This window comes from Pteropus alecto, unplaced genomic scaffold, assembly GCF_000325575.1.
Source record: "Pteropus alecto unplaced genomic scaffold, ASM32557v1 scaffold45, whole genome shotgun sequence".
Taxonomy (NCBI): domain Eukaryota; kingdom Metazoa; phylum Chordata; class Mammalia; order Chiroptera; family Pteropodidae; genus Pteropus; species Pteropus alecto.
In genome coordinates, this window is record NW_006442491.1 from 7834539 (window position 1) to 7848723 (window position 14185).

General features: G+C 34.7%; 1 protein-coding gene and 1 pseudogene across 1 annotated transcript in view; one reads left to right on the forward strand and one right to left on the reverse strand.

Moving 5' to 3' along the window:
• The window catches only part of LOC112470954 (O-acetyl-ADP-ribose deacetylase MACROD2-like), a 1076828-nt gene that overhangs the window by 893817 nt on the left and 168826 nt on the right, over window positions 1-14185 (reverse strand). The window lies entirely within an intron of this gene.
• Window positions 9373-11129, forward strand: LOC107196374 (annotated as a pseudogene).

Consider the following 14185-nt stretch of genomic DNA (forward strand, 5'->3'; position numbering starts at 1 on the left):
TTCATGCTTTATGTATAGGCAGTGACGCAGATGGTGCTACTTTCACATGCTACAGCTCTCAAACTACAGCAACAAGCTAACCAGGCGTGTGGAGTCCAGTAATGTCAGTCCACTCACCTCCCTTAAGAGTACTGGCATCTTAAAATAGGACAAATAGGCTGGTTTATAAATAAGATAAGCAAGAAAGATGAACCTATAATTTCCATAACAAGACAGAACTTTGAATATGTTTTACCATCTACCATCTTTTATTCAATCATTCAACTGGCAGTGCCGGGGAAAACATAAATTCTTCCTATGATATATTCTTGGCTTTACACAATCTTAGCTCTAGGAGGCAGTAGTTAAAAAAAATAAACATAATAAACTTAGGCATCATTAAAATCCTCTGCCTGGCAGAAAGGATATATTCCTGAGCTCATCTGATTCATCAACATTTTTTGTTGAGGTGAATTGCTTCTTTGGCCTGTTTTCAAATAAAACTTTACTTACAGTAACAAGCAGCATCAAGCCTTTTTTTAAATAAATATATGCATTTCAGAGAGAATAACTGACTTATCCAATGGGCTACAAATTTAGCAGCAAGGCTGAAATCAGAAGGTAGCCTCTTAGTGATTTCACATATACATCTTTGTCTTACAATATGGCTAATAGTGGTAAGTAAGCAAGAATAAAAATGCAGTAGCAAGTAAATGGAAGGTCTTGAGTTTAAGAAAACTGTTTCACAGAGACAAATCCAAACAGTGACAGGTTCTAACACCCAGGCAGGGCAAGTACTGGTCACCCACTAACCTTTTCATCCATACTGTAAACCCTAGTATAATCTCTTTCAACCGTCAATATATTTTCTTTTTTAAAAAAGTTTCACATTGCTATGGTAATGTTTAAAAGCACACAAATTAAACCTATGGAAATATTTACCCTTCTCCCAAAATTACTAAAATGCACATATATGTAAGATCAACTGTTTACAATCCACAGAAATGCAATATGAAAGAAATATGTCTAGTTTGGAAAAACATTCAGCCAATTCTTGAATCATTTGGTGTTTGATGCTCCAATCTATTGGGTATACTTAGGGCTCCTTCTTTCTCTTTGCTTTCTCTTCAGATGCTCATCTTTTTACTTATTTCAGTGTTATTAGTATTATCATCAGAGAGTGGAAGAGAGAAAATTCATGAAACTCAAATCAGTCAATTTTACCTCTTTGAGGATAGTAAAAATAGTAAAATTATAAACAAAGAAATGGTGATGTTATTTTCTTCTTATTATTTTTCAGATTACATTACCTGTGTTATGATTCTCAACTACTCTCCAATGACAAACACCAACCACCTCTTGGCATTTTTTTTTTTTTGTCTACCTCATCAGTTATATTTCTGATCCAATCATTCTTAATCTGTCCTTATAACATACAAACACAATACTTGACAATGCAAATATAATTAGGGCTTCACCATTTGCTTTTAGCTTTAACAAATATATTCAAGGAAAAGACTATAGGAATAATAGGAGAAAAACTGATTAAAAGTTAAACGAAAAGAAGGGCAAATGAAAAAGTGGAGACAAAAAAAAGGAAGTTATAAAAAAGGAACAGTGAAATGAAGATGGCATGTTGAAGGGCAGAATAAAAAATTAAAGCAGACAGTCATAAAATAAGCAAACATACACACTCTAAGATCTTTTAAAAAAACAGCATTCATAATATGGCAGTAATACCAATCTTCACAAGGCAGAGAAAATGTACACTACATACATGAGGAGCAGCACACTGATAGTAATTTATTTATTTCAAGTCTGAGGAAGCCAGCTAATAATGACTGCTGAGAGTTTTAGGCTCCAAAGATCCTGACTTGACAAGCAGGAAATTAAGAACTGCACTTAACTTACGATTGCATCATTTTTATTTCCAACATGTACTGCAAATCTCTTTCCTCAAGTATCTTCTCTTGGTCCCCTCCACCTGGAGCTCTTGGTTGCCAAATTCTGCTCCATGGTTTGTAAGTAGGGACTGGCTATAGTCAGAAAAACTGGCAATACTTCCCAACTCAGAATAACAAAAAAACAATAGAGCCTTAAATATACCTTTAAGTTTCCAGTGCAAACTCTCTGTAATTTCATTGGATGCTTTCATAGATTTCTGTCCTATCAACATTAAGAGAACTTAAATTTCAAATCACTCAACTCACCACTGAAACTTAGTAGTCAAATTTACACTTCATTAACAACGTTGACAATAAGAAAAAATATTTTTAAACACCATCTTGTTCTAATGTGTGTCTCAAACAAATCAAAATTTAAAAAACATTTTATCATAAATGACAAACTCCTTAAAAGACAGACTCATTGAATTACAAAATGAGCTAATGATGTAAGTCCTCCACGTGTGGGGTGGGGATGACAATGGAAAGGAGAGTAATGAGACAATAATTAGACCTCTACACACATACACATATGCACACAAACATAAAAGTGAAAAATTATACAAATATGTCTATATTAGCATGGAGCAAAATGTAAAAGAGTACCACCAAGATATTAAACCTCATTATATTGTAGGAAACAGGAATGAAGGGAATGATGAGAGAGGGGAAATACATTTTTTTACATACATCTTTTGAGGTTTTTAAAACTTATTATTAAAGTATATGTCACTTTTATAATAAAAATGGTAAAAAGTACTTTTAAAAAAAAGAAAAAACATCAAGTTTCTAGAAGAATGCATGGGATAAATTTATTTATACTCTTAACGTAAGAAAGGCAATACATAAAACCCAAAGTTACAAATGAAAAAAAAATTATCAAAGATGATCTGAATTAACTAATTCTGAATTAAAAATACCATAAAATATAAAAGGTATAAACAAAAATATACTTTCATCATATATGACAGATCAAAGGCTAATTTCTACAATTCACAGAGAATACAAAATCAAGATAAAATCACATAGCCCAATCAAAAAAGTAAAAAAGGCTATAAAAAGTACGTCATGGTAAAATAAACACAAATAGCAAGGAAACACAAGATATAATCAACTCCATTCTTAACAACAGAAATGTAAATTTAAAAAAATAATATAGACAGATATATGAAACAATGCAATAAAACTGAGAGTCCAGAAATAAAGCAAATATCTATGGTCAACTGATTTTTGGCAAGGGTGTCAAAACTATTTAATACGGAAAGTACTGTCTCTTTAATAAATGATGCTAGAAAAACTAAATTTCTACATGGGAAATAATAAAATTGAGCCCTTATCTCACAATATATATAAACTAACCCAAATGGATCAAAGGTTTCAAATTAAGAGCAAAAACTATAAAACTCCCAGAAGAAAACATAGCAGAAAATCTTCATAACTTTGTATTTAGCAATGGATTCTAAGATATAACACCAAAAACATGAACAATGAAAGAAAAAATAAATTGGACTTCATAAAAGAACACTATTGAGCCAGTAAAAAGATAACCTACATAATGGGAGAAAATATTTGCAAGTCTTATTTCCCATATGGGTCTACTATTCAGAAAATATGAAGAAGTCTTATAACTTAACTACACAAAGACAACTCAATTAAGTTTGAATAGATATTTCTCTAAAGAAGATATACTTCTATTTGGCCAAAAAGGACATCAAGTACAAATAAATACCACTCACCTCCATTGGGATGGCTATAATTTTAAAAAAGGAAAAGAACAAGTATTGAAGATGTGGAGATATTGCAACCCTTCTATATTGCTGATGAGAATGTAAAATAAGACAGTTGCTGTCCAAAACAGTTTGGCAGGCCCTCAAAAAATAAACACAGAATTACCATAAGACTCAGCAATTCTGCTCCTAGGTATATACTCAAAAGAACTGAAAACAGGTGCTCAAACAAATACTTGTACACGAAATTTCATAGCAGCACTATTCACGATTGCCAAAAAAATATAAACAATTCAAATGTCCATCAATGGATGAATGAAAAAACAAAACTGGTATATCTATACAATAGAATATTACTCATCCATAAAAAGGACCAAAGTCTTGATATATGCCACAATGTAGATAAAGATCAAAATTATGCTAAGCCAAAGAAGCTATACCCAAAAGGACAAATATTATACGATTCTACTATATGAAATATCTAGAATAGGTAAATCCATAGAGACGAAGTAAATTAGTGGTTACCAGGGGCTGCAGGTAGGGGAGAGAAATGAGGAATAACTGCTTCAAGAGTCTAGTATCTCCATTGGGTTTGATGAAAATGTTTTGCCACTAAATAAAGCTGAAGTTAGCACAACATTGTGAATGTATTAAATGTCACTAAACTGTACACTTTAAAATAGTGTATTTTATATTATATGAATCTCACTGCAATTTATATATATATATATATATATATGTATGTAGAGTCACAATACTATGTATATATATACATACAGTCGTGTGCTGGATAATGATGGTTCAGTCAACAATAATCCATTTATGACAGTAGTCCCATAAGATTATAACAGAGCTAAAAATTTCCTATTGCCTAGTGACATCTTAGCCAACATAATACTGTAGTGCAATATGTTACTCACATGTTGGTGTTGATGCTGGTGTAAATAAACCTACTACACTGCCAGTCATATAAAAGTATAGGACATATAATTATATATAGTACATAATACTTGATAATGATAATAAACAACTATGTTACTGGCTTATGTATTTACTATACTTTTAATTGTTATTTTAGAGGGTACTCTTTCCACTTATAAAAAAAGAAAGTTTGCCGTAAAACAGTATGCCATGTTACGCTGGCAGTAACCTCGTAAATCTCATGTTTACTGTGTCTCTTGACTGCAGCATTTTCTCTTATGCATGAGTTAATCTCACGATGTTTTATAAATTTAATGTAGCCTAAGTAAATCATATTTATAAAGTCACCAGTAATGTACACTAATGTCCTTGGCCTTCACATTCACTCACCACTCACTCACTGACTCACCCACAGCAACTTCCAGTCCCATAAGCTCCATTCAAGGTAAGTGCCCTACACAAGTGTACTATTTATTTTACATAGTATTTTTACTGTACCTTTTCTATATTTAGATTAGATTCTATATTTCTTTAGATTCACAAATACATTGTGTTACAATTGCCTACAGTATTTAGTACAGTAACATGCTATATAGGCTTGTGGCCTATAAGCAAGAGGCTATACCATATAGCTTAGGTGTATAGTAGGCTATATACACTTAGATTTGTGTACGGACATTTTATGAAGTTCACAAAACAATGAAATTGTCTAACTAAACATTTCTCAGAATGTATCTTCAGCATTAAGTAGTGCATGTCTGTACACACACACCATTTTCATTTATCAGGTTGAAAATAGTAAAGATTTTTAATAACCACCCTGGTAAAGATGAAAGGAAAACAAGAATTCTTATATTCAATTGCTCTGACTATAAATTGATGCAAATATTTTTAAATTTAATATTATCCTGCATTTTCATTCCATCAATAGGAATTTGCCTTGCACTTTCCAAAGGATGCCAAAACATAGCTATAATGATGTTTGTTGTAGAACTTTTTCTGATGTTAAAGAATGGGAAACACCCTAAAATGAAATCATAAGCAACTTTTCTTTACTTTTTAATACTTCTTTCATTAAAAATAACTTAAAATGTAGTTTCACACTAGTATTTTAAAAAATGAATGTAAAAAATGAATCAAGCTAGTAATCCACAAATAACCCACTTTAATTTCTTTTTCCTTTGAATACCATTCTTTGCAATTAAATTATCACCACTTCCCTGAGAACTCCAATGAGGACACACACCCTCATTCCAAATTCCTCCTAGGACAAAGAATAAATACCTCATTGATATATTTGATTTTATTTTTAAAAACCTTTTAGCCATTTGGAGGTCTTGTATTCCTTATTGGGAATGTATGTATGTTGTTGATAAGTCAGCCCCTCTGACAAGAATATAAAGTAAAAATTAATCTCTCCAAGAAATTCAAGAGAACCACTAAAGGAACAGACATTATATCAGAAGAAATGTAGGATACCAGAACTATTGTGTTTTTTTAATCTATAACATGTATATCAAATGCTAGAATTTTTTTAAAAAATAATGAGTGCTGTCTCTTCTTGGAAAATACTTTGTCCCATTGATACTACTATTGATAAAAACTGTGTGTGCACATTTTTTTCTGAGCCTGTGCAATGAACTGAATGTTTGTATTCCCTCAAAATGCATATATTGAAATCCTAGTCCACAAGGTAATGGTATTAGGAGGTGGGGCATTTGGGAGGTAATTAGGCCATGAGGGTGAAGCTGTCATTAATGGGATTAGTGTCACTATAAAAGAGCCCCAGAGAGTTTCCTCCATGTAAAGACATAGTGAGAAGATGACCTATGAACCAGGAGGCAGTCCTCACCAGAGACTGAATTTCCCAGCACCTTGATCTTGGACTTCTAACCTCTGGAACTACAAGAAATAATTGTTTATTATTTTAGCCACCCAAACTACAGTATTGTGTTATAGCAGCCCAAACAAGACACCCTACATCATTTCATACTATACGACATAAATGATGGGTAAGTAGTGCTCTCTTTGAGGATGGGTTTAATTTTTTTAAAGGTTAAATGTTATCCTAATAGAGAAGCTACCAAAAACTGAAGTATGATTATAACTACCAATTATAAATAATGTCAGTCTTTTTCATGTGTGGCTTATAATATAGTTCTGAAAACAATTCTGAAGTAGAAGTCATAAAAATGGCTTAATGGAGTAGAAACACAGGAATAAGATCACAGATCTTCAAGGCAATACTTCAAGACAATATTGTGGACTTAACATTCTTTTTGAAATTTTATTACATTTGTTGGGGTGACATTGGTTAATAAAATTATGTAGGTTTCAAGTATACAATTCTATAATACATCATCTGTATACTGCATTTGTGTTCACCACCCAAAGTTAAGTGTCCTGTCACCATATATTTGACCCCCTCTACCTCTTGTACCTCTCTCCATCCCCCTTGCCCTCTAGTAACCACCAAACTGTTGTCTATGTCTGGAGCTTTTGTTTGTTTATATTATTTGTTCATTTGTTGCTTTTAGTTTTATATCTCACATATGAGTAAATCTTTGGTTCTCAACTTTTTCTGTCTGACTTATTTCGCTTAGCATGACTATCTCAAGATCCATCCATGTTGTCGCAAACAGCAGCATTTCATTTTATGGTAAGTAATATTTCATTGCATATGTGTACCACATCTTCTTTAACCAATCACCTATTGAAGGACACTTTGGTTGTTTCCATGTCTTGGCCACCGTGAATAATGTTGCAATGAACATCAGGGTGCATAGATCTTTATAAATAAATGTTTTCAATTTTGGGGGGTAGATATCCAGAAGAGAGACTGTTGTGTCATATGTTTTCTGTTTTTAATTTTTTAAGGAACCTCCATATTGTTTTCCATAGTGGCTATATCAGTTTACATTCACACTAGCAGTGTATGAGAATAGCAACTCCCAAAATAGTAGAAGCAATGAACAAAAGTATGAACTAGAACAATATGCACCAAATTCATAAATGTTTCTTGAGAGAGAACAAAGAGAGCAAATAAAAGGGACTTCAACCTTACATTTTTGTAATGTAATGCCACATTTCAATAAAAAGTAATATTGAACAAAAATATTAAAACATTCAATTTTTGTTGATAAAACAAATGTTTCTTTTTATACTATTTTTTGTATGTTTTTAGCAGAGTGTATTTTTTTAGAGTAAGACTACTGTAACGTCTCAAGTAGAAGTATAAGAGTTTTTTGATTCTAAAGATCATAAAGCCTCAAGAACTGTATGAACTGGTAGAGTTCTAATCTCCAGTTTTAATTTTTCACTTAATCTAAAATGAATATGAAATCAAATTGTTTTTCAATTTTGAACCACTTCAAGGAATTTCCAGTCCAATTTTACACTTTGACTCTGAAATTGTCAGACACAAACACAAGCAAATCAGAACAGTCTGGATTTGACTTCAAAAATATTTATCAGCTTGCTGTTCATAGACAAACTAAAAAGAAGGGGGTAAAAAAATAATGAAAATGAATATGAAGGGTTTCTTAGAAAACTTGGTTAGATATGCTAAGCAACTTGGTTTTTATGTTCAATTAAGCCACTGAGTTTAGAAATTTCATGTAAGTGGGTTAACTTACAATCTATAAGCAGTATTTCAGTTATAATAAAAACAGTAGTCCCATAATTTCTTTTTCCTTATGTTATTTTCCTTCCCAGCAAAAAAGTTAAACCTATAAAGGATAGGGTAGTTCCAAATGGCTATGTTGTTCATGTACTTGTAAATGAGGTCTGCAGCTTTTAAAACCAAAATAGAGTGTGACTGTCCCAGTAAATCTGCATCAGATGTGCTTCAGGTTGAAAGGAAATGATACCAAATGCAAGTAGTTAAATGAATTGTGAAAAAAGTGTAATCTACACAGATAGACCATGTTATGCAATTGCTCTACTTATAGAAGTCTACGAATACGGCAAAACAACTCCCTTATTTCCAAAAATAAATGTGGTTGGTTGTTCCTCTGCAGCTGGATGAGGTATTTCTTTATAATATCTCTCAAGGCATTTTAAAGGAGGAAAATAAGTAATCGTAGTTATGATGGAGAAAATATAATTTAGTGGTTCAGAATGGGTGCTCAGGAGTCCTAACTGACTGGAGTTTAAATCACGGCCTCAATACTAGTTGTGTAAGCTTGTGCAAGTTTAATCACTGTGTGCCTCTGTTTCCTAATCTGCAAAATGGGAATAGTTTCAGCAACTAGAATACCTAACATAATAAGTAATCAATAAATAAATATAGCTATTATTATCATTTTTGTATGGGACTATAAACCACCAGGAAAAGAAATGCAATGTCCCTGTATTATAACAAGCAATCAATTAGGAACAGATGCTTTATCTCTCTAATTGAAAATGCATGTATTCATCCTGCCCCACCCACAGGCCCCACCTTCAAGGCTGCGGGGGTGGGGGTTGGGGAGGAGGCGGTAGCTTTTGGCTGAGAGACTCCACAGGCTGCGAGGAGCTCCAAGCCTAAGCCAGATGCCACAGCTGCCGCTGCCACTTTGCATGGCCATCATCAAGGAAATTTGTGGTTCTAATCTCCCTCTTTTAACTGTGGCTGACATAAGTGTGGTTCAGACCCTCTCATAAGGCACATATGGGGACAGTTCACTGACCATAAGATCAAGTTTTAAGAGAAAAAAAATAAAACTCCAAATATTAGATATGGAACCACAAACTTACAAAGGGACAATGATAATGGCAGCGCCACATTCCTACCCAACCCGGATGTTCCAACACCAAATCTGATGTCATGGCACCCTCAGCTCCAGAGCTCCAAGTTCTGCCATGTCTTGGCAAACAAACCAGCGAAGCGAACTGCTATGGCTCAGTGCCCATCACCCACAACATCCACGACAATCACTTCTGCATGGTGAACCCCCATTTCATTGCAGTCATGACTGAGTGTGCTGGTTGGGCGGGGTGGGGCTTCCTTCTCATTCTCCTGCACCAAACAGGAAAGTTGGGTCCCCACTACCTGAAGGTCTGCAGGCACAGAGAGACTGTCTTAGACATCAAGAACGCTTCTGATGATTTTGAGTTTGCCTCCTGTTCTGAAGATGCAATGATTAAGATCTGGGACATCCCTATAAACCTAAAAGCAACAAATGAGCAAGACAAACAAACAGAGACTCATGGACATGGATTATAGACTAGTGGTTATCAAAGGACTATAGAGTAGTGGTTACTAGTTGGGTGGGGGAGGAGGGGGGAGGTAAATGAGGTAAAGGGGGTCCAATATAGGGGGGTAGGGGGAGGATGAAGTGGGTAAAGGGGATCAAATATATGGTAACTGAAGGAAACTGGACTGTGGGTGGTGAACACACAAGAGAATATACAGATGTCAAATGATAATGTACAGCTGAAAATTATATGATTATATTAACCAATGTTACCCCATAAACTTAAAACAGAAAGGAAAAAAGAGAAGAAAGAAAGAAAGAAAGAAAGAAAGAAAGAAAGAAAGAAAGGAAGGAAAGAAAGAGAGAGAGAGAGAGAAAGATGATAGATAGATAGATGGATCGATCGATCCATCTATCTGGGACAAACCCATGCAGGTGCTGTCAAGGAACCTCACAGCCTGCAGGAAGGAGCTGGTGGGCCATTCCCGCAGAGTGGGCCTGGTGGAGTAGCACCAATATCCTCTTCAGTGTCGACTTATGACTACAAGGTGATGGTCTGCAATCTAGATACAAAGGAGTCTGTAATCATGAGCCCCATGAAGACAACTATTACCAAGATGCGATCCCCTCCATGTCCTTCAGCACTCATGGTGGCCTGCTGGCCACCACCTATAAAGACCACAAGATTCAGTTTCTCGACTCTCAAGCAGAAACCCTCGTCTAGGGAGCCAGCTAGGGCACTGGGCCAGCAAAGGGCTGTTTCTGGGAAATCTGAAGAAGCTGCTTTCCACAGGCACATCCAAATGGAACAACTGGCAGATGGTCCTATGGGACCTCTCCCTGCTTCTCACAGAGGAGGATCTGGATGGCTCTTCAGGCCTGTTGACAAACCTCACCCGAACTACCTGACTGAATATTGCTCCTATCACCCACAAAAGGGAATTGGTGTCATGCCAAAGAGAGGTCTCAATGTGTCGTCCTATGAAATCTTCTGCTTATACAAGGTGATTACAACTAAAAGCGTTATCGAACCCATTTCCATGATCATACCCCAGCAGTCAGAATCCTACCAAGAGGACATGTACTCACCCACAGCAAGGGCCTAACCCTTTCTGAGAGCCTGAGAATGGCTCAGTGGGATGAATAAAAGGCCAGTCTTGGTGTCCCTTAGGCCTGGCTCTGAGCTGTTGAGTCCCTGGCCTCTGCCCCCAGAGAGACTCATCTCCAACTCCATGGCCCCTGCCTTGACCCAGACAGAAAAGCTGGCTGCAGAAGATAGCTGGAGACCATTCTCTCTGCTGGAGGAAAAGGCGCTGAAAGATTCCAGTGGAACATGGTGCCTGCCGTTTTTCTATTTGCCTTCTCAAAACAACAGTATCTGAATTGACTGTTTTTAGATGATACTTTGCCTTCCATTTAATTCTATTTGTAAGGGTCAATGATGAGTTATAACTTTCCAAGCAAAAGAATATTGTAGAAAGAGTCAGAAGGTGAACCTGCCTGTGATTGTCAAACTATGGTCCACAGAATGGTGGGAAGCTAAGCAGGAGGGCTATGTTCTCCATTCCAACCAGACAGCTCCCTTTCTTTTTGTTTTATATATTGCTTTCTAAGGAATGCATAATTCTGCTACTCAAAAAAATTTTAAGTTTGAAAACCAAAAAAATACATTTATTCAAGGTCCTAATATTAATCAATAATATATAATGTACATTAATGTTAAACTATTCACTACTGGTATACATAAGGCTCTCCACTTCCCATAAATTTCTTTTTTCAGTATATGCAGGCTATTTCCTGCAAATTTTGCTGTGCTTGCATGTGTGCAAAAAGTATTTATCATTATGCAAAATATTTCATTGTACAACCAACATCTTTTAGCTTTTAAGAACCGTAATTGAAATATTATCAAAAAAAGAAATATTTCTAGTATAATTTTAGGCTTTACTAAGTTAAATCTATAGCTGTTCATAACACAAAGTTTACCCATTTCACATTTGAAAATATTAGTCTGGCGATATGGCTTTATGCAGGCTTATATAACTAGATACCTTTTTTTAATCTCCCTAGAGAGAGATGACTCCTCTATTTAGACTACCCTTTTAACAAGTTCCATTTACCAACTATAAAACAGAAACAACAGTGTGGTTTTTTTTTTTCCCCCTCACAGTAAAAAGAAAGTAAAATTTTGTTTAAAAATTACTTTGATCTGTATTTGACTTTCAAAATATAATAACCTGTTCATTCTGATACATTATAGAGGAGCAGATATTTAGGGCTCTGCAAGAGCAAAAAGGTGAAGCAAGAACATTTGAGTTGATGAGTAATGCTGATATCCCAAAGGAAGTGAGAGGTAGCTGTCTGTATTCACTCTTGGATTGTTAGGCCTTTTGACAAGAATACGACTCAACTTCAAGGTCCAAAAATCTGTATGTGTGTATGTGTATGTCTGTGAAGGGTGTGTATATGTGTTTGACAGAGAGAGAAAGAAATATGAGATGTGACACTGGCAAAAGACAAAAGTCTAGAAAAACAGAAGTCATTTAATCTTTAAAGCAACAAAAAATAAAACATAGAGCACAGCACACACTAAAAACATTCCAAGAACTTAATCTAAAACAATTAAAATAGCTTAAATAAAATAAAGTTTAATACAAGAGAGCTTTCTAATTTTGTTTGAAAGTATAACTACATACCTTCAGAAGATGTGTACTTACAGGGAAATAACAGATGAAATAGGAATAACTAATGTATACCCTAGACGAATTTCTCAATGTACCAGTCAGAGACTTTGTTCTAAGACTATGGACAGTATTTAGTAAGAGCTTCAATAATGTAGACACAAGATTCCTATTGCTTATTCACTAGAGTTTCAAAGCTAACACTCTCACAGTACACTGTTTTATTACTTTCAGCCTCTAATAAAATTTCACGGTAACAAAGACAGACCAGAATCATCAAGAGCATTTACTGAATACATACAATGTGCCAAACACTAAGTACTCTCCATGAAATAATTTACGTAATCCTCAAAAGAATCCTATAACATAGGTACTATTATGATGCTCATTTTACTAATGGGGTAACTGAGATACGAAATTGAATATTTTGCCTAAAATTATACAGGTAAAGTGTGGAATAAGGGTTTAAACCCAGGTAGGTTGGTTCTGGAATCAGGCTCTTTACCATCACACATACACTACAGGAAAAGAATAACAGAAAACAAAAAAAAAAAAGAAAGAAAGAAAGAAAAGCAATCTAAACCAAGCTACCACTATCTCCTGTCTGGAGAAATGAAACAACTTCCTAACTGGTTTCTCAGTTTCTGCCCTTGTCTGCTACTTCCATTTGTAAGCCACACAGCAGAAAATCTTTTTAAAATGTAAATCAGATATTACATCATCAACCAAAAATTTCCAATTGCTTCCCATTACACTTAAATTCCAGGTTTTACCATAGCCTAAACAGCCCCTGCAGTGGCATAATCTTGCCACTGCTTTCTTAACAAACTTCATCTCTTAATGCTTTTTCCCAAAACTTGGTCAGTCCCAGGTATAATGGCCTTCCTGCTATGCCTCAAACATGCCAACCGTGCTCCTGCTTAGGGGCCTTTATATGTACTTTTCCCTCTATACCTGCAACACTCTTCAAAAATATACTCCCTTGTCTTGTTCCATCTCTTTATTTAGGTGAAATAGTATGGCCTCAGAGAGGCCATCCCAAACAGCCTGATGAAAAATTCTCCTACTGTCAATTCTTTCTACCTCCTTACTCTATTTCATATTTCTTTATGGTACTTACAAGTAATTGAAATTATATGTGTATTTATTTATTTTATTATCTGCCACTAGACTATAAACCCATGAAATAGAGAGTATGTCTTAATTTACCACTATAAATCCTGTGTCTATAATAAGCTCTTGGGAAATTTTATTGAACGAATAAATGATATTTTTATATATTTTAAATACATAGTTATTACAATATTATTGGGTATATTCCTTACGATAAAATTTACATCATCATGACTATTTTGTAACTACCAATTTGTACTTCTTAATCTCTTCACCTTTTTTAACCATCCCCCAAATTCCTCTCCCATTTGGCAACCATAAGTTTGTTCTCTGTATTTATGAGTTCATTTCTGTTTGATTTATTCATTTATTTTGTTCTTTACATTTCACATGTAAGTGAAATTATATGGCATTTGTTTTTATCTGATTTGCTTCACCCAACATAATACCCTCTGGGTCCATCCATGTTGTTGCAGATGGCACGATTTCATTCTTTTTTATGGCTGAGAAATATTCCATTGTATATATGTACCACCTCTTCTTTACCCGTTCCTCCATTGATGGACACCTATGTTGCTTCTATATCTTGGCTGTTGTAACTAATGTTACAACATGAACATATAAGCATATGATGAACATATGAA